This window comes from Takifugu rubripes, unplaced genomic scaffold (genome assembly GCF_901000725.2).
Source record: "Takifugu rubripes unplaced genomic scaffold, fTakRub1.2, whole genome shotgun sequence".
In the NCBI taxonomy this organism is placed as follows: Eukaryota; Metazoa; Chordata; class Actinopteri; order Tetraodontiformes; family Tetraodontidae; genus Takifugu; species Takifugu rubripes.
In genome coordinates this window covers 14,613-36,042 of record NW_021821580.1, presented here as the reverse complement: position 1 = coordinate 36,042, position 21,430 = coordinate 14,613, and the positions used below count along the sequence as shown (strand labels likewise).

The following is a 21,430-nucleotide window of genomic DNA, read 5'->3' as shown; positions in this document are numbered from 1 at the left end:
AAACTGTTCCGTTTCCCAGTAATGTCCGTTAAAAATGCAAGGTCCAGTGTCCAGTCAGTGTCCTCCAGCAGCGCGGCGTCTTCCCCTCTGGACTGCATGAACTCTTTTATTTCACTCAAAAGGGACAAAAGAAGGAAGCAGAATCCGTCCCCTGCTGAGCCATCGGATTTCTGTGTGTAGGAGCAGGTCACCATATTCAGTTGGCAGCTCCACTGGGGAACAATTTGAAAATATCCTGTTGATGAAATTATTCTAAATTATTCTGATTAAAAATCAAATTGGCACGCTGATTCCCAAAATTACAGTCATTCCCCCCCAGCCCGTCAAGTTTTGAAAGCTTCTTCCTCCAGATCAGCAAATTTCCCCTAATGAGCTGGAGTCAGACTGGCCAGCTGATGACAACTGGATCAGCTCCGTTGGTGCCGTCACCATTAAGAGGTGTGTGCAGCCCCCAAAAGGTCAGAACTGTCAATATCCTATAGGGGACACTTGAACCAGAGGGGATCCTATAGATCAAAAAAGTTGACCCAGTTTGATTCCGCACCCAAAAACGAACATCTGTCAGACGAACTCCAGTTGTTTCCCAGTATTTCAGTTAAAAACGTGGACCAAATTGTTCTGAAGAGAGCGCTTGTGCTGGATATGACGCGTCAAAACCACAAACACGTGACGTGTAGAGGAAGAAAGAAGCGAAAGTGAAAGTTCTCAACTTCGGGCTCCATCTTGAGTGACCGAGCCTGATGGAAAACCTCTAATATTCAGGTAGCATTTGGTTCTTTCCACTGCTGTCGTCTCGAATCAATGTTCCGCTGCGAGATGCGGCTTAATAAGCTGCGTGTTCGCGATGAGCGTGCGCGTGTTTCGGACGCACATTGCGGCTGGTCGACGGGAATGTTGTGACGGATGATCAAAACTTTGTAGCGTGTTTCCTCTAACTGCGTTTTCCGCTAACCCCTGAGCCAACATTTTAGAGGTTGAGGAGAGCACATTTTAATACTCACAATAAGTCGACAATATTATTTGCAGTTAGTGGAAAAATCCACGGAAAGAGGGACACAAACGCGACAGTTTTAGCCTCCTCTCTTTGTCCCTCCACCAGGGGGACAATCCATCCTTTATTAAAAAAGGAGAGTATGTAAAGAGGGAGAGATCAAGGCATTCCATTTTATTGTTTTAACAACTGGGGGTCTTTGTGGAATATGAATTTGTTATTATGGATTTATGAAATGTGTTTTTGTTTTGAATGAAGCAGTCAAGGAAAACGAAAGGAAACCTAAACCCATGGTGTTTTGTATATTTTTGGTCCTGTACATGTGGTCAGATCAGATCAGTCTGAGCAGAATTGGGTGTTTTTTTGCCCTTTGCTGTGTGTCATCTATTCTATTCAGCATGTTTGGGTTGCTTGACTTCTGTTGGGTTGTGTCAACTTGATCATCACTTCTGAGATATTGACACACCTTTTCCTGAGGCTGGCTCCAATGCTGCCAACACACCTGGCCATGGATATGGTGGGACTTCTGTGATGAGTGGGGTCAGACGTGGTGGACAAGCTCTGCTCCAAAACAAGCTTGCTAGATATGTTTGGGATCTCCTCCGCCACAACAGCAGCTGCAACTAGTAGCTGTGCACGCCATGCAGAGTTTTGACCTCTAGGTCAGGCTACAGATGTTTTTTCCAGCACCATCATGTGTTGGTGAGAAACATGATGCGCCTGATCAAAAAAAGCTGCTTGTAATCTGACAGACGAGCCATGATGAGATGTCAAGGTGCGTTGTTGAAAATGAAGATCCTCTTCTTGGAATCCTGTCTGAGATGACAGAAGATGATGCTGCATTTGACCCACTTTGATGATGTGATGACGTATTTCTGTTTAGTTTTGAATGCATTCTCATCTTATTTGTTGAATTAATGTTGAGAACTGACATCTTGAAAGAATTTAGGTTTTCTTGTAAACCATAACCAGATAAAAACTGATTTAATTTGTATTTGTGTTGCGTCCGTCTAATGCCACCGCACCTTCTGAAACACCCAGGAGAAACATTTTTTCCACAACTATTTTATGTTAACATGGTGTAAACTTTTAAGATGTCCAAAACTTTTTTCCAATATATATGTGGCATGTATGATGTACAGGGGTGACCTCATTAATAGATTTGGATGTGAATGAGGCCGACAATACGTCATTGGACAGACCTCTGCTTGTCTTCATGCTGAGAATCATGTTCTTTAATCTTCTTTTCTGTGTCAGCAGACTGTTCCTGCTTAACCGTTTAGACTCACATTTAAAAATGAGCGAATGTGTGATGGAAGAGGAAGAGAGAGCAGAGTCCGTAGTGTCCAGCTGTGTGTCCATGAAGAGCGACAGGTCCAAAGGGAACCCTTTAAACTTCGGTATTGGAGCTCAAGGCTCACCTTTAAAGTAAGGTTTTCTGAACCACATATCTCTGCCTTAGAACATTTCACAACCATACAAAACATCATTTTGTGGGTATTAGCCTCCACTATCGTGAAAAATGAAATTCATCAGCTCTTTAAAATGAAACGGTGCACAGTCCTTTCACCATGTTGGCCTGTGGAAAACCAGTGTTGTTGGCCCGATGGACCAGCGTCCCCGTCGTTGCCGGACCACCGTTGGCCACCAGTTGGGTTTTGGGATCAAAGTGGGGGCGTTTCCTGTATCCGGTTCTCCTCACGGATCCATGACTACAACATGTTGCTGCAAGTGCAGAGACGTTTTGCTCTGGAAAGAACTTAGAGCACATTCAGTGCTGCAGGATGAGGGGCTGGAAAAGGTGCCAGTTCTTTTCTCACTGCAGGGAACAGTTAAAAAAGCAGCTTAAACTCTGAAAACATGAAAATGATACAGAGACATCATTGATTTATTGATTCAGTTGTTATCCAGAATGGATTAGAAATGTTCCTGTTTGATAAAAATGCAGTGAATTGGGATTATTTAACTCCAACCTCTCCAGATTATTTACCTTCATCACAGTCTCATCACTATTTCTGATGTTTCCTCAGGATGGACGAGGACAGAGCAGAGTCCACAGTGCCCAGCTGGGTGTCCCTGAAGAGTGACCACTCCAAATATGGACTAATATACTTCAGAAGTTCAGAGGAAATGTAAGAAAACTAAAGCGTGATGATGTGTTTGTGTGGCAGCTGTTAGTCACATTAACAGCAGCAGGTTGTGAGTTTATTATTGGAGATGTTTAACACTTAAACCTCAGACAGTCATATAGTTACAGACTTAATGAGAATATTGTTGATTAGAAACAAGAATCAGGTTTAAACTGAAAGATGAATTCAGACATAAATGCTGGAACAATATTGAGTCTTGATCAGGTTCTTTCATCCTATAAATCAAAGGACTAATAGAGATGTGTTTCATAGTGAGAGGGGGGAGCACATCCTATCAAACTGGGACCAGTCAGCTCCACCAGGAGAGTCCTCTTGTTCACAATCTGGAAGCAGATCTGGAGATGCTGAAATGAAGCCCAAACAAAGTAAAACTGTTCAATATGAGATTTAATTTGTGATGTCATGAATTTGTAGTTGCGTTGATGATTTATTATAGATGGAAATCATTGGTTTACTTATGTTCAGGAAGTGATCTGCAGGAGGTGATAGAAGGTCATAAGATGAGTCTGAAGAGAAGATGTGAACATGTGACTGAAGGAACTCATGAAGCAGGAAGTGGAACCCTGCTGAACAAGATCTACACTGAGCTCTACATCACTGAGGGACAAAGTGAGGAGGTGGACACACAACATGAGGTGAGACAGCTTGAGAGAACCTCCAAGAAGAACATCCAGGACACTCCAATCAAGTGCCAGGACATCTTCAAAGTCTTATCTGAGCAACAGAGACACATCAGAGTGGTTCTGACCAACGGTGTCGCCGGCGTTGGAAAAAACCTTCTCAGTGCAGAAGTTCAGTCTGGACTGGGCAGAAGGTTTGGAGAACCAACACATCAGTCTGGTGCTTCCGCTCTCATGGAGGGAGCTGAACTTGATCAGAGATGAGCAGCACAGTCTTCTCTCACTGCTTCATGTTTTCCATCCAACATTACAGAAGATCAGAGCAGAAGATCTGACTGTGTGGAAACTTCTGTTCATCTTTGATGGCCTGGATGAAAGCAGATTTTCACTGGGTTTCAACAAGCATCAGGTCATCTCTGATGTCACACAAGTATCGTCAGTTGAGGTGCTCCTGGTGAACCTCATCCAGGGGAACCTGCTTCCCTCAGCTCTCATCTGGATCACCTCCAGACCTGCAGCAGCCTATCAGATTCCTCCCTTGTGTGTTGACAGGATCACAGAAGTACGAGGCTTCACTGACTCCCAGAAGGAGGAGTACTTCAGGAGGAGGTTCACTGATGAAGATCTGTCCAAGAGAATCATCTCACACATCAAGGCCTCCAGGAGCCTCCACATCATGTGTCTGATCCCAGTTTTCTGCTGGATCACTGCTATAGTTCTGGAGGACATGATGACCAGAGACCAGAAAGGAGAGCTGCCCAAAACCTTGACTGACCTCTACTCACACTTCCTGAGGGTTCAGATAAAGAGGAAGAAGCAGAAGTATGGAGGAAAGCAGAGACCAGAGGAACTGATTAAGGCTGATAAAAAACTCCTTCTGAAGTTGGGTCGGCTGGCATTTGAACATCTGGAGAAAGGAAACATCATGTTCTACTCAGAAGACCTGGAGCGATGTGGACTGGACGTCTCCGAGGTGTCGGTGTACTCAGGAGTTTGTACAGAGATCTTCAAGAGAGAGAGTGTGATCTTCCAGAAATCAGTCTACTGCTTTGTTCATCTGAGCGTTCAGGAGTTTCTGGCTGCCGTCTACATGTTCCACCGTTACACCTGGAAAGACACAGTGGTTATAAATCAGTTCCTAGAATATTCTGAACCAGTCACATCTCTTGATTACTTCCTCAGGAGAGCACTAATGAAATCTCTCAAAAGTGAAAATGGCCACCTGGACTTGTTTGTTCGCTTCCTTCATGGTCTCTCTCTGGAGTCCAATCAGAGGATCTTGGGTGGACTGTTGGATCAGAGGAACAGCCACCCAGAAACCATCCAGAATGTCCTCTACAACCTGAAGGTGAACAGTGGTGGAATCTCCCCAGACAGAAGCATCAACATCTTCCACTGTCTGATGGAGATGAAGGATCAGTCAGTCCATCAGGAGATCCAAGAGTTCCTGAAGTCAGGGGAGATATCAAAGAGGAGACTGTCAGAGATCCACTGTTCAGCTCTGGCCTACCTGCTGCAGATGTCAGAGGAGGTTCTGGATGAGCTGAACCTGGAGCAGTACAACACCTCAGCGCAGGGACGACGTCGCCTGATTCCAGCTGTGAGGAACTGCAGGAAGGTCGTGTAAGTAAAGATTTTTGGGGCCGGACATCGGCGTTTAAATCAAGCGAGTGGATCATGTCAGGTAGCAATACCCCCTCCAGTGGTCATTCCTTCAATTCTTTATCTCCATTGCAGCGTCCATAAATTAAAAACAACAACAATTCATCCAGAAATGTTCAACACTGGCTGGATATAAGTTCAAAGGTCAATCCAGACAAACCAACACAAGGCAGGAATAATAGGAGCCACAAGTTAACTGACTATCATGAAATTACTGTCATGTCATTAAATCACTTTTGTTTGTTTGTATACATCGTATTCTAACGACAGAAAAACACATTTTAACTAATGACACGTGACTATTTTGCTTCATTTGTTCAACGTAAAAACAGCCGGCCTCGTTGGTTTAAATGGGTGTTTTAGGTCTTTGTGGCGGTTCCGTTTGGAGCCTTTATGTGACCCACAAAGTTGTTTGAGCCTTTCCACACCCGTTAGGTGGCAACTTCATCACTAGCAACAAAAGGTGCAGTGAAAATGATTTGAAGGGAAACAGGCAGATATAACAGAAGCTGAGGGCAATCGATGCAACCAGAGACTCTGATGTCATCGATCGGATCGCTGAATTAAGACTTGACGCACGATCCTACAAATTGGATGAAATGCAAAATATCCAAAGAGCCGATAGACAGATAAAAAGATGCACGTTTCTTTAAACCATTTGCTACAATCATTTTAAATATTGAGTAATTATGAGCTGTTCTAAAATAAGACAAATGTTGAGAATAATTCAGTTGCATTTCAGATCTGATGGTCGTTCAAACTGTTGCTCTACGGTGTTGAATTTAGCTTTTCCAGGAAATGAGCTACATTTGTGTTGAGGTAGATTCTCAGATAAGTTGATGAGAAATCCCAAAGTTTGACTCACTATTTTTGTTTCATACACAACAGACTGTCTGATAGTTTTCTTTCAACGAGTCATTGGGAAGTTGTGGCCTCAGCAATGACGTCAAACCCTTCTCATCTACGGGAGCTGAGCTTAAGCGATAACCAAAGCCTGACAGATGCCGACGTAAAGTTACTGTCTTCTGCAATGATGCATCCAAACTGCAGACTGGAGACGCTCAGGTCAGGAGGCCTCTGTTGGTCTTTTCTAAGTTTCTTTACATTTTCTGCTTTTTTTCAGATTTAGAAATGTGTTTTTATTTGCCCCATTTATTCCTTTTCCAGGCTGTCACACTGCAGTTTATCAGAGACCAGCTGTGACTCTCTGGCCTCAGCGCTGATGTCCAATCCCTCCCATCTGAGGGTTCTGGACCTGAGTGAGAACCAGCTGAAGGATCCAGCAGTGAAGCTGCTCTGTGGTTTTCTCCAGGATCCTCTCTGTGAGCTGGAGACTCTCAGGTCAGTCAGAGATGATCCAGTACTTTCCCAGGTGTAACTAGTTAGACAATAAATGTTTCCATGTTTGATCTTTGTTATAAACGTAGTGTTACAGTTCTCAGAAAAAAGACCACACAGGACAGATTTGCAGTATTAAATTGGTTGTGGAAATCTGTCCCATGTGAGTATGGTCATCAATGACTAGAAAGGAAGTATCAGTTGTAGATTTGTCTTGTTTTATTTTAGGCTGGCCACAAAACCGCCCAAACATTCAGACCAATCAAAAATGGTTCTTCCTGTCTTTTAAAGATCAGAAGGAAAACTAGAAACCCCAAAAAGAAAGCTGCTGCAGTGTGCCATGCCCCTTCTCTCCTGAGAAAAGCCATCCCAAAAAAGAGAAAAGCCCAAGTGTGAAGTGAGCCCCCTGTTAAACCTTGGTACCGAAAGCCTGCAGTCATTCTCATCTGAGGTGGCTTCATTCCAGCCAGAAGCCCAAACCTGCCTCCCTCTTAAAGGGGCAGCAGGTCAGTCCAACCACAGAAACCTTCATGAAGATCTGAAGCTTTCAGCATCCACAATTGTTGCACCTCACTTCCATTGGAGTCCAAATCAGAAGTCAACAAGTTGATTCTACACCGATTCTACACAATGCAACCATTTTAAAAAGGTTTCCATCCATCAGTTTTGACACATTTTTATATAAATCTGTTTGTTCATCGCCTCCTTCTGTTGTAATGGTCATTAAAGAAAATGACCTTATTGGAGTTTTTCTCCTCACAAATATGACTTTCTATGAACGATGCAATAAATGCAGCTTGCAATCTAAGACAATATGGAAGTATGTGTATATAATAGTAGTGGAAGTAGCTCATAAAATAATACATTTGCTCTTCTCATCGAATCTTTCTATGTTATTAAAGAAAAACCTGCTCTTAGTCAACAACATCTAAGACATCAACCAAAAATCCTAATTTTCTACAATATAATATAAAACAGTAGAGAAGACTCTTTCTGCAGAGACACTGGTGGCAGGAATGCAGAAGTATCACCTGCTCAACTTGGAAGATGGAGCAGAAACCACCAGCTGAGAAGGTCCTCAGCGAGAGGAAGTGGTGGAGAACCATGAAACTTGCTAAGCTCCACCTCAGCTCCAGAGACGGGCTGAGCTGGAGCTGTGGCACCAGGTATCGCCCAGAAGAGCCTCCAACAAACAAGCTCTTCTCTTGGGAGGAGGGGGCTTTGAATCTCAGCTCAGTGTGCTTGTCTCTAGTAGGTGGCAGCTGCAGCTTTTCCTGAGGTCCTTGTTGATGCCCTGAGGGGAATTGATGCTCCTGCAATGTTTTCTGGCAGCATTGAGCTTGCAGTGGGGCAATCAAACACACTGTGGGGGGGCTCTCTTTCCTTCTCTCATCTGGAGAACAAGTGACACCAGCTGCCAATCATTGTTGGAGAAATGTGCAGTCAGGGGAATGATGCGTCCAGACTATAGCCACCCTTCCAGCATCCAGCAGTGTCTAAAACCTTTGATTTGGTTTCACCAGAGAGTGTAGGGATTGCAGGGTCGCTGCAGCATCGCCCACAAGCTGTCAGGAGTGGGTCGCTTTGTCCCAACTCCTGACAAGAGTTGAGTGCTATTGAGAAATGTGGTCTCACAAACTTGGAAGGTATTTTGACCTACACACACTTTACATACGCTGTAGATCTTGTCCAACTGCCCTGAAAGAACCCAAAATAGGAATATACGGCAGATAAGCCGGTGCAGGACCAGAGGTTTGTTGCTGTGTTTTGCTCTGGTACATGTTGATTTTTATTTGTCTTCTCTCAAAATAATTGTTATTTTAGACTAATTGACTGCAGGTTATCAGAGACCAGCTGTGATTCTGTGGCCTCAGCTCTGAAGTCAAACCACTCCCATCTGAGGGTTCTGGACCTGAGCTTCAACACGTTGCAGGATTCAGGAGTGAAGCGGCTCTGTTCTGGACTGGAGAGTCCAAACTGTAAACTGGAGAGGCTCAGGTCAGTCTTCATTTTTCTACCTATATACCAGCTGCTAAGATGGTGAAGTGAGGCTGTTCTCAACACTGCTGTGATGCACCACATTAAAAAAATTCCTTGTAATATCATGAATTCAGGTCTGACCCAACTAAGAACTAACGTAGGTTTAGTACTGACGCAGATAACATGCAGCCCTGCACCGTATAACCTCATCCTGCATTTTTCAGATTAGAGCGCTGCAGTTTATCAGAGATCAGCTGTGGCTCTCTGGCCACGGCGCTGAGGTCCAATCCCTCCCATCTCAGAAAACTGGACCTTGGTGGGAACCTGCTGAAGGATCCAGGAGTGAAGCTGCTCTGTGGTTTTCTCCACTTTCCAAACTGCCGACTGGAAACTCTGGGGTAAACACCATTCTCAAAAATGTCCATTATTCCATCCGAGGGTCCTCACACTTTCTGAGTGTGTGTGTTGTGCCCAGTTCCTTCAGGAGGGAGGGCCACACGGGGACCACTTATTCATGATAAATTGATTTAAGGACAATGAAAAAGCCGACAGATGGTAACCAAAATTAGACAAAACTACGTGAGGGTGCCTGGTAGACACCAGCCAACGAGGAGGGAGATGGTGAGGGAGACAGGAAGTCATCTAAGACAGGTTGTGCCTTTAAAGATGAGCCACAGGTGAGATGGATCTCCATGATGAGATGGGAGGGAAAGAGGTGGGAGAACCTGGGAAGAGTGAGGGCCAGAACAATATATATTCTCCTCTGGAACAGTGCAAACCTGAGAGGTTGGAATTGTGGTAATTACATATTACTATCATTTTTTAGCCTGTAACTAAATTAAATATTTACAGATCATGCCTTTGATTAACCTTTCAGATTAATACTGGTTTCACTTATAACCTTATAAAAGTTTCCCTTCTTTATTTAGATTAAGGGAATGCAGGTTATCAGAGATCAGCTGTGGCTCTCTGGCCTCGGCGCTGAGGTCCAATCCCTCCCATCTCAGAGAACTGAACCTGAGTGGGAACCAGCTGAAGGATTCAGGAGTGAAGCGGCTCTGTGGTTTTCTCCACTTTCCAAACTGCCGACTGGAAACTCTGAGGTAAACACCATTCTCAAAAATGTCCATTATTCCATCCGAGGGTCCTCACACTTTCTGAGTGTGTGTGTTGTGCCCAGTTCCTTCAGGAGGGAGGGCCACACGGGGACCACTTATTCATGATAAATTGATTTAAGGACAATGAAAAAGCCGACAGATGGTAACCAAAATTAGACAAAACTAGGTGAGGGTGCCTGGTAGACACCAGCCAACGAGGAGGGAGATGGTGAGGGGGACAGGAAGTCATCTAAGACAGGTTGTGCCTTTAAAGATGAGCCACAGGTGAGATGGATCTCCATGATGAGATGGGAGGGAAAGAGGTGGGAGAACCTGGGAAGAGTGAGGGCCAGAACAATATAGATTCTCCTTTGGAACAGTGCAAACCTGAGAGGTTGGAATTGTGGTAATTACATATTACTATCATTTTTTAACCTGTAACTAAATTAAATATTTACAGATCATGCCTTTGATTAACCTTTCAGATTAATACTGGTTTCACTTATAACCTTATAAAAGTTTCCCTTCTTTATTTAGATTAAGGTACTGCAGCTTATCAGAGATCAGCTGTGGCTCTCTGGCCTCGGCGCTGAGGTCCAATCCCTCCCATCTCAGAGAACTGGACCTGGGTCAGAACCAGCTGCAGGATTCAGGAGTGAAGCTGCTTTCTGATCTCGTAGAGAATCCACACTATGGGCTGGAGACATTGAGTCAGTAGCTGGTAGAAGCCAGTCACCTCCCGCTCATCTGCTGCGTCACTCACTGACCACTGGTGAAGAGCATCTGTGGAAACATCTGCCGTCTACTCCCTCCATAGATGAAAAATTCCGTTTTTAAAAAGCGCTGGTGGACTTTCAGGAGATCAGTCGATGGTCGACAAAGCAGAAGCAGCTTCGCCTTGAAGTTAAATTAGTTCCTGGTATCACACAATGCATCTTTATAAAGTTCTAAATGGCTCCTCGGCCACTCTTATAAGCATGAAAACATTCTCTTAATTGTCTCTTCAAATGTCTGTATTATACGTTACTATTTTACAGAATGCCTTCAGAATCTTTAGGGTTTAGTATTTACTGTCTCTGTGACATGGAGCATTGGAATATTTCAGCTGCAGCCAGCAAAAACCCATCAGAATGACGGCTATCGGTGGGAACCGCAGGTCATTTGACTTTAGTCAGTCTGGTAAATGTTATAGGATTTATTGCAATCTAATAAAAACAAATAAGAAATGTGGGAAATAGGAAATAAAAAGAAGCAAAATGACCAAATAAATCTCCCATGAATACTGTAAATTTAAAGATGAGAACCTGCTGCACTGTGCCGTGCCCCTTCTCTATTGAGAAAAGCCCAAGTGTGTCCTTCAGTCACCTCAGACATTCAGCCATCTTTTAATACCTTTGTTCAAGCCCAGAACGCACTGGATTATTCCCACTGAAGATGGAAAAGCAGGTGGAAAACATGAGTTATTGTTAACTGTACTGGTGTATGACTATAGCGCATTACTGGACCACTATAAACTTGTTGTTTGTGGTTTTTCTTTCTTTGTGGAGAATAACACATTAAAAATAAATTGCACTGGTTCAGCAGTTGATCTTGTTTTCTTATTTGACCTATACTACACAATTTCACAAAGCTAAATATACATTTTTACAGAATAGTTTTATCCTTCCGATTACCAGCACCAGCTATTCAAAATATCTAATGTAGTGGGTTTTAAAATGAACTGAATGATGTCTCTGATTTTCCTGTTGATTGTTAGGGATCAGGCCCTGGGATTCTGCATAGCACCAAGTTTGACTACAACAGACATTACAAATAAAGATGATTTGATTTGATTTAAAAATAAAAGAACTGCGCCTGAAAATGAAGCAGAAGCAATAAAAACCCAACACCAGTGAAGCTTTCGAAGAATCTCAGATATTGATGAAAAATTCTGGAAATCATGATGGAGAGATATTTTTCTCACGGCTCAAATTCCACAGCTATTAAGTGATTAAATGGATTTAATGGTGATATTCTGGAGTCCACAATTTCAGGTGAAGTTACACTGGGGAACAATTTGAAAATATCCTGTTGAAATTATTCTAAATTATTCTGATTAAAAATCAAATTGGCACGCTGATTCCAAAATTACAGTCATCCCCCCCCAGCCCGTCAAGTTTTGAAAGCTTCTCCTCCAGATCAGCAAATTTCCCCTAATGAGCTGGAGTCAGACTGGCCAGCTGATGACATCTGGATCAGCTCCGTTGGTGTCGTCACCATTAAGAGGTGTGTGCAGCCCCCAAAAGGTCAGTACTGTCAATATCCTATAGGGACACTTTGAACCAGAGGGGATCCTATAGATCAAAAAGTTGACACAGTTTGATTCCGCACCCAAAAACGAACATCTGTCAGACGAACTCCAGTTGTTTCCCAGTATTTCAGTTAAAACGTGGACCAAATTGTTCTGAAGAGAGGCGCCTGTGCTGGATATGACGCGATCAAAACACAAACACGTGACGTGTAGAGGAAGAAGAAGCGAAAGTGAAAGTTCTCAACTTCGGGCTCCATCTTGAGTGACCGAGCCCTGATGGAAAACCTCTAATATTCAGGTATCATTTGGTTCTTTCACTGCTGTCGTCTCGAATCAATGTTCCGCTGCGAGATGCGGCTTAATAAGCTGCGTGTGCGCAATGAGCGTGCGCGTGTTTCGGACGCACATTGCGGCTGGTCGACGGGAATGTTGTGACGGATGATCAAACTTTGTAGCGTGTTTCCTCTAACTGCGTTTTCCGCTAACCCTGAGCCAACATTTTAGAGGCTGAGGAAGCACATTTTAATACTCACAATAAGTCGACAATATTATTTGCAGTTAGTGGAAAAATCCACGGAAAGAGGGACACAAACGCGACAGTTTTAGCCTCCTCTCTTTGTCCCTCCACCAGGGGACAATCAATCCTTTATTTAAAAAAGGAGAGTATGTAAAGAGGGAGAGATCAAGGCATTCCATTTTATTGTTTTAACAACTGGTTCTTTGTGGAATATGAATTTGTTATTATGGATTTATGAAATGTGTTCTGTTTTGAATGAAGCAGTCAAGAAAACGAAAGGAAACCTAAACCCATGGTGTTTTGATATTTTTGGTCCTGAACATGTGGTCAGATCAGATTAGTCTGAGCAGAATTGGGTGTTTTTTGCCCTTTGCTGTGTGTCATCTATTCTATTCAGCATGTTGGGTTGCTTGACTTCTGTTGGGTCGTGGCAACTTGATCATCACTTCTGAGATATTGACACACCTTTTTCCTGAGGCTGGCTCCAATGCTGCCAACACACCTGGCCATGGATATGGTGGGACTTCTGTGATGAGTGGGGTCAGAGGTGGTGGACAAGCTCTGCTCCAAAACAAGCTTGCTAGATATGTTTGGGATCTCCTCCACCACAACCACCAGCTGCAACTAGTAGCTGTGCACGCCATGCAGAGTTTTGACCTCTAGGTCAGGCTACAGATGTTTTTTCCAGCACCATCATGTGTTCGTGAGAAACATGATGCGCCTGATCAAAAAAGCTGCTTGTAATCTGACAGACGAGCCATGATGAGATGTCAAGGTGCGTTGTTGAAAATGAAGATCCTCTTCTTGGAATCCTGTCTGAGATGACAGAAGATGATGCTGCATTTGACCCACTTTGATGATGTGATGACGTATTTCTGTTTAGTTTTGAATGCATTCTCATCTTATTTGTTGAATTTAATGTTGAGAACTGACATCTTGAAAGAATTTAGGTTTTCTTGTAAACCATAACCAGATAAAGAATGATTTCATTTGTATTTGTGTGCGTCCATCTAATGCCACCGCACCTTTTGAAACACCCAGGAGAAACATTTTTTCCACAACTATTTTATATTTAACATGGTGTAAACTTTTAAGATGTCCCAAAACTGTTTTCCAATATATATGTGGCATGTATGATGTACAGGGTGACATCATATAATAGATTTTGATGTGAATGAGCCGACAATACGTCATTGGACAGACCTCTGCTTGTCTTCATGCTGAGAATCATGTTCTTTAATCTTCTTTTCTGTGTCAGCAGACTGTTCCTGCTTAACCGTTTAGACTCACATTTAAAAATGAGCGAATGTGTGATGGAAGAGGAAGAGAGAGCAAAGTCCACAGTGTCCAGCTGTGTGTCCATGAAGAGCAACTGGTCCAAAGGGAACCCTGAAAACTTCGGTATTGGACCTCAAGGCTCACCTTTAAAGTAAGGTTTTCTGAACCACATAACTCTGCCTTAGAACATTTCACAACCATACAAAACATCATTTTGTGGGTATTAGCCTCTACTATCGTGAAAAATGAAATTCATCAGCTCTTTAAAATGAAACGGTGCACAGTCCTTTCACCATGTTGGCCTGTGGAAAACCAGTGTTGTTGGGCCCGATGGACCAGCGTCCCTGTCGTTGCCGGACCACCGTTGGCCACCAGTTGGGTTTTGGGATCAAAGTGGGGGCGTTTCCTGTATCCGGTTCTCCTCACGGATCCATGACTACAACATGTTGCTGCAAGTGCAGAGACGTTTGCTCTGGAAAGAACTTTAGAGCACATTCAGTGCTGCAGGATGAGGGGCTGGAAAAGGTGCCAGTTCTTTTCTCACTGCAGGGAACAGTTAAAAAAAGCAGCTTAAACTCTGAAAACATGAAAATGATACAGAGACTTCATTGATTTATTGATTCAGTTGTTATCCAGAATGGATTAGAAATGTTCCTGATTGATAAAAATGCAGTGAATTGGGATTATTTAACTCCAACCTCTCCAGATTATTTACCTTCATCACAGTCTCATCACTATTTCTGATGTTTCCTCAGGATGGACGAGGACAGAGCAGAGTCCACAGTGCCCAGCTGTGTGTCCCTGAAGAGTGACCGGTCCAAAGGTGGAATGATAAACTTCAGAAGTTCAGAGGAAATGTAAGAAAACTAAAGCGTGATGATGTGTTTGTGTGCCAGCTGTTAGTCACATTAACAGCAGCAGGTTGTGAGTTTATTATTGGAAATGTTTAACACTTAAACCTCAGACAGTCATATAGTTACAGACTTAATGTGAATATTGTTGATTAGAAACAAGAATCATGTTTAAACTGAAAGATGAATTCAGACATAAGTGCTGGAACAATATTGAGTCTTGATCAGGTTCTTTCATCCTATAAATCAAAGGACTAATAGAGATGTGTTTCATAGTGAGAGGGGGGAGCACATCCTATCAAACTGGGACCAGTCAGCTCCACCAGGAGAGTCCTCTTGTTCACAATCTGGAAGCAGATCTGGAGATGCTGAAATGAAGCCCAAACAAAGTAAAACTGTTCAATATGAGATTTAATTTGTGATGTCATGAATTTGTAGTTGTGTTGATGATTTATTAAAGATGGAAATCATTGGTTTACTTATGTTCAGGAGGTGATCTGCAGGAGGTGATAGAAGGTCATAAGATGAGTCTGAAGAGAAGATGTGAACATGTGACTGAAGGAACTAATGAAGCAGGAAGTGGAACCCTGCTGAACAAGATCTACACTGAGCTCTACCTCACTGAGGGACAAAGTGAAGAGGTGGACACACAACATGAGGTGAGACAGCTTGAGAGAACCTCCAAGAAGAACATCCAGGACACTCCAATCAAGTGCCAGGACATCTTCAAAGTCTTATCTGAGCAACAGAGACACATCAGAGTGGTTCTGACCAACGGTGTCGCCGGCGTTGGAAAAACCTTCTCAGTGCAGAAGTTCAGTCTGGACTGGGCAGAAGGTTTGGAGAACCAAGACATCAGTCTGGTGCTTCCGCTCTCATGCAGGGAGCTGAACTTGATCAGAGATGAGCAGCACAGTCTTCTCTCACTGCTTCATGTTTTCCATCCAACATTACAGAAGATCAGAGCAGAAGATGTCTGGAAACTTCTGTTCATCTTTGATGGCCTGGATGAAAGCAGATTTTCACTGGATTTCAACAAGCATCGGGTCATCTCTGATGTCACACAAGAATCGTCCGTTGGCGTGCTCCTGGTGAACCTCATCCAGGGGAACCTGCTTCCCTCAGCTCTCATCTGGATCACCTCCAGACCTGCAGCAGCCTATCAGATTCCTCCCTCGTGTGTTGACAGGATCACAGAAGTACGAGGCTTCACTGACTCCCAGAAGGAGGAGTACTTCAGGAGGAGGTTCAGTGATGAAGATCTGTCCAAGAGAATCATCTCACACATCAAGGCCTCCAGGAGCCTCCACATCATGTGTCTGATCCCAGTTTTCTGCTGGATCACTGCTATAGTTCTGGAGGACATGATGACCAGAGACCAGAGAGGAGAGCTGCCCCAAACCCTGACTGACCTCTACTCACACTTCCTGAGGGTTCAGATGAAGAGGAAGAAGCAGAAGTATGGAGGAAAGCAGAGACCAGAGGAACTGACTGAGGCTGATAAAGAACTCCTTCTGAAGTTGGGTCGGCTGGCGTTTGAACATCTGGAGAAAGGAAACATCATGTTCTACTCAGAAGACCTGGAGCGATGTGGACTGGACGTCTCCGAGGTGTCGGTGTACTCAGGAGTTTGTACAGAGATCTTCAAGAGAGAGAGTGTGATCTTCCAGAAATCAGTCTACTGCTTTGTTCATCTGAGCATTCAGGAGTTTCTGGCTGCAGTCTACATGTTCCACCGTTACACCAGGAAAGACACAGTGGTTATAAATCAGTTCCTGAAATATTCCAAACCAAACCGCTTTTTTGGGTTTGCTGGGTTGTTTGCAAAAAACAATCAAGTCAAATATCTTGATGACTTCCTCATGAGAGCACTCATGAAATCTCTTGACAGTAAAAATGGCCACCTGGACTTGTTTATTCGCTTCCTTCATGGTCTCTCTCTGGAGTCCAATCAGAGGATCTTGGGTGGACTGTTGGATCAGAGGAACAGCCATCCAGAAACCATCCAGAAGGTCCTCAACAACCTGAAGGAAGTGAACAGTGATGAAATCTCCCCAGACAGAAGCATCAACATCTTCCACTGTCTGATGGAGATGAAGGATCAGTCAGTCCATCAGGAGATCCAAGAGTTCCTGAAGTCAGGGGAGATATCAGAGAGGGAACTGTCAGAGATCCACTGTTCAGCTCTGGCCTACCTGCTGCAGATGTCAGAGGAGGTTCTGGATGAGCTGAACCTGCCGCACTACAACACCTCAGATGAGGGACGACGTCGCCTGATTCCAGCTGTGAGGAACTGCAGGAAGGCCGTGTAAGTAAAGATTTTTGGGGCCGGACATCGGCGTTTAAATCAAGCGAGTGGATCATGTCAGGTAGCAATACCCCCTCCAGTGGTCATTCCTTCAATTCTTTATTTCCATTTCAGGGTCCATAAATTAAAAAAAACAACAATGCATCCAGAAATGTTCAACACTGGCTGGATATAAGTTCAAAGGTCAATCCAGACAAACCAACATTAGGCAGGAATAATAGGAGCCACAAGTTAACTGACTATCATGAAATTACTGTCATGTCATTAAATAACTTTTGTTTGTTTGTATACATCGTATTCTAACAACAGAAAAACACATTTTAACTAATGACACGTGACTATTTTGCTTCATTTGTTCAACGTAAAAACAGCCGGCCTCGTTGGTTTAAATGGGTGTTTTAGGTCTTTGTGGCGGTTCCGTTTGGAGCCTTTATGTGACCCACAAAGTTGTTTGAGCCTTTCCACACCCGTTAGGTGGCAACTTCATCACTAGCAACAAAAGGTGCAGTGAAAATGATTTGAAGGGAAACAGGCAGATATAACAGAAGCTGAGGGCAATCGATGCAACCAGAGACTCTGATGTCATCGATCGGATCGCTGAATTAAGACTTGACGCATGATCGTACAAATTGGATGAAATGCAAAATATCCAAAGAGCCGATAGACAGATAAAAAGATGCAGGTTTCTTCAAACCATTTGCTATAATCATTTTAAATATTGAGTAATTATGAGCTGTTCTAAAATAAGACAAATGTTAAGAATAATTCAGTTGCATTTCAGATCTGATGGTCGTTCAAACTGTTGCTCTACGGTGTTGAATTTAGCTTTTCCAGGAAATGAGCTACATTTGTGTTGAGGTAGATTCTGTTGGATTGCATTACCTCACTGCCAATCCGCGTGTTCTTTAAATGAAGACTTCAAGTAAACAAATGCCAATTTCAAAATGTATTTTAACAAATAGAATCAATTCAAGATACAAATATACAGAGCTCTGGGCCAGTTCATAACCCTACAATAACAGAGTCAATTGTCAGGGCATGAAGTCTGACAACCTAACTATCCCTTGGCCCAGTTTATATAGAAAGACATATGTAAATTATTGATGCTAATTCAGTCCAATCCAGTCCTTCTTCTTGGGTGACTTCATCTTCTTCTTCCTGCCTCATTTGGTGTTGGTGCAGTCCTTCTTCTCCATTGTCTTCTCAGATGGCCAGATCAGAGGTCATATTCCTGTCCAGGAACTTATCAATCACCAGTAAATTATGCTGTCATATTTTACGATGAGGGTCTACCATTTCCTGTCTACCTGGCTCCAACTGTCTAAGCAGTATTCATGTCAAGGAAGGGTCAACTGACTTGCTTATGTGTATTCCTGCTAAAGATTATATACTATCCCTAACTTCTAAACTACCTGTAACATAAAACAAAAACATATAGTATAACACATGCTAATAAGATAAAAGATGCTAACAAGATAAAATAATTCTCTTCAATCCCCCTTTTGGCCTAGCCTAAGCTAGGCCAATATAACAATTCCTTGACCGCTCCCTTTGCTGTAATCAAGAATAATAGAAGTTTAATCATGGTGCCATCTTCTTTAGATGTTCCCGGATCTGTCCAAGCGTTCTCTGTGGATTATCTGCTGGGGTACATTGATTCCAGTGATACCAGAGTTAGGGTTAATGTGTTAGAGTGTCAGTATGTTAGGATGTTAGGGTTAACATGTGATGTTCGCTCTGCAACTTCAAAGGGACCAGTCCACCTGGGCTCTGACCATTTTTACTTGATGACTCTCAGAAGAACCCACTCAGCTGTGTGTGGAATTCCTGGATCCTCACTGACTGGTTACAGAGGTTGCCTGTTGGGAGAAAACTGAGAGAGTCGTTTTTAGTTGAACAAAATAAGATTTATTTCATACAAGTGCTGGGCTGGCCTATGGATTTTCTGCTCCTAGTCCTGGAAAGAGAACACCCCACTCGAGCTCAAAGGGGGTGAATCCTGTTCGGGAGCTTAACAGAGCTTCTTACTGACATCAAGGCTATTGGAAGCGCCTGTGTCCATTTCATTCCACTGTGAGCAAATATCTTGCCAATTTTGCTCTTCAGTGTTTGATTCATTCTTTCTACCTTCGCCTAACGCCTTCTCTACTTCTTGTAAATCTTTATTCTTAAAATGAGTTCTATTATCAGACCTAATTTGTTTGGGGAAACCATGTGTCGGATTAATTAAAAATTTAATAACACTTTTTGCATCTTCTGCTTTTACGGGAACCGCCTCTGGGCAGCCAGTGTATGCATCCACTGCCACCAAGAGGTATCGGAACCCATTGACTCTATCAATCATGTCGGTGAAATCTAGAATTTTCCTGCCCTGCCATGGGGGCAACTGGAAACTTGCCCTCATGTAGTCGAATTGTTGATTTTACATTAAATCGTGTGCATATTGAACATTCTCTGCATCATTCGTGGTTTCCCGCAGTGTCAGGCCGTGGGCCTCTTCCAGAACGGCATCTACCAGACCGGGCGGGAGAACAGGTCTGCCGTCTGGGCCCCGCCAAATTCCTTCAACTTTCACAGCCCCCCTTTCCTTCCAAACTGTTTTTTCATGTGGAGAAGCTTCTTCTTGATCACAACCAAGTCTTTCCCTATCGTATCTTGGAAGCATTTCATGAACCGTTTTCTCTACCAACAACAAATTGTAACTTGGTTTATAACCTGCAGCCTTCTTTGCTGCCTGATCTGCAGCCTCATTACCTCTTCCCTCCAGAGAGTTCTCTATGCTGTGACCTTTGCACTTTACGACTGCGACCTCCGCTGGTTCCATGAGTGCCTGTGTCAGTTGCCTCATCTCTGCCTCATGTTTTATAGGAGATCCTGATGCTGTGTTAAAACCTGCCCGCAACCATTGACAAAGTTCTAAGTGAATCGCTCCAACTACATACGCTGAATCTGTATAAATGGTCACTCTCTTTCCCTTTGATATTTCTAACGCTCTAATAACTGCCTTCAATTCTGCAAGTCGTGCTGACTCTTTACCTGTTAGGTTTCCTGTTTCCACTTCCTCAAAATCTTCTTCCGATTTTCTAACTATTGCTTAGGCAGCTTTCAGCCCCTCTTGTGGGTGTCTGAAACAACAGCCGTCGGTGAATAGTATTTCATCTGGATCCTTTAACGGCTCCGCCTTAAGATCTACTCTAATTTTTTCATCTTTCTTCACTTTCTCCTCACATCTGTGTGGTTCACCCTCTCCCATACCATCTGCCATATTGATCCCTTCATGTGTGTATGTTATGTGTGGTGCCGTTAAAATCTTGTCCATCCTGGTCTGCCTAAGTGAGGTCATGGTGAATGCTGCTGAGCTGACCAGTGATACCACACTATGTGTTGTAAGAACTGTCAGAGCGTAACCCATCACTAAATGTGCTGTTTTTTGTAAAGGTTTTGCTAGCCCTGCTACATGCCTTACACATGGTGGCTGCCTGTTTTCAATGGGGTCCAGCATTATACTTGCATACATTAATACTTTCCTTTCACCCCCTTTTTTCTGAAACAGAACACCATTTACTGTATGTTCTCCTTCAGAAACATCCAAAAAGAAAGTATCCTTATATTCCGGAACTGCCAAATGTGCAGCTGTAGTGAGTGCCTGTTTAAGAGCAATGAACGCTTTCTCTCCCTCAGTTGTCCATGTTAGCCGGGCTGCCAAATCACGCATTCCCTGTTCATTCACCATTGCACGTAGGGGCGTAGTCTTTTCTGAATATGTAGGAATAAAATGTCTACTATAGCTCGCGAGACCCAGAAATGACAACATTTCCTTTACAGTCTCTCATACCAATCATTCTGTTCAGCAAAGTCGACCTGTGCAGCCACACCCTCAGGCCCAACACACAAACACGGTGATGTAATCATCCAGAAACTTCCCTGTAACTTTTCTCTAAACGCATCCTGATACACCTCATTATTCTCATGGTCGTAAAATAGAGTGACATGATAGGGATCAACTGGCGGGGCAAAGGGACTTAGCATCGACAACCAGGGCCCCCAGCTCTGAAACAATGCCACAACACCGACACCAGGTGAGGTCTTAGGCTCAAGTTCTCCCCAATAAATGTCCGCCCACACCCCCTGTTCTGGAGAGGGTGTCGGACTCATCAGCATTTGTCCCTTCACACCTGGGTGTGAAATACAGCAGTTCAGTTTCATTCCATTAGGAAATTGCACCACCAGACCTTTGTCTCCACACAGAATTGCTGCTCCTGTCCTCACAAGGAGATCTCGTCCCAACAGGTTGATAGGGCAATGTGGTGAAATGACAAAGGGGTGCAACACAGTCTGTCCAGCAAAA

General features: G+C 43.5%; 3 long non-coding RNA genes across 3 annotated transcripts; all 3 read left to right on the top strand.

Moving 5' to 3' along the window:
* Positions 1 to 741: 741 nt before the first annotated feature.
* Positions 742 to 3,081, top strand: LOC115248131 (uncharacterized). Its single transcript, XR_003887135.1, has 3 exons — positions 742 to 762; positions 2,252 to 2,419; positions 3,022 to 3,081. It is a non-coding gene; the product is annotated as an uncharacterized lncRNA (long non-coding RNA).
* A 5,626-nt stretch (positions 3,082 to 8,707) lies between these two features.
* LOC115248129 (uncharacterized) lies at positions 8,708 to 9,730 on the top strand. Its single transcript, XR_003887132.1, has 3 exons — positions 8,708 to 8,759; positions 8,966 to 9,139; positions 9,671 to 9,730. It is a non-coding gene; the product is annotated as an uncharacterized lncRNA (long non-coding RNA).
* Positions 9,731 to 12,403: 2,673 nt separating this feature from the next.
* Positions 12,404 to 14,739, top strand: LOC115248130 (uncharacterized). Its single transcript, XR_003887133.1, has 3 exons — positions 12,404 to 12,426; positions 13,907 to 14,074; positions 14,679 to 14,739. It is a non-coding gene; the product is annotated as an uncharacterized lncRNA (long non-coding RNA).
* The last annotated feature ends 6,691 nt before the right edge of the window (positions 14,740 to 21,430 follow it).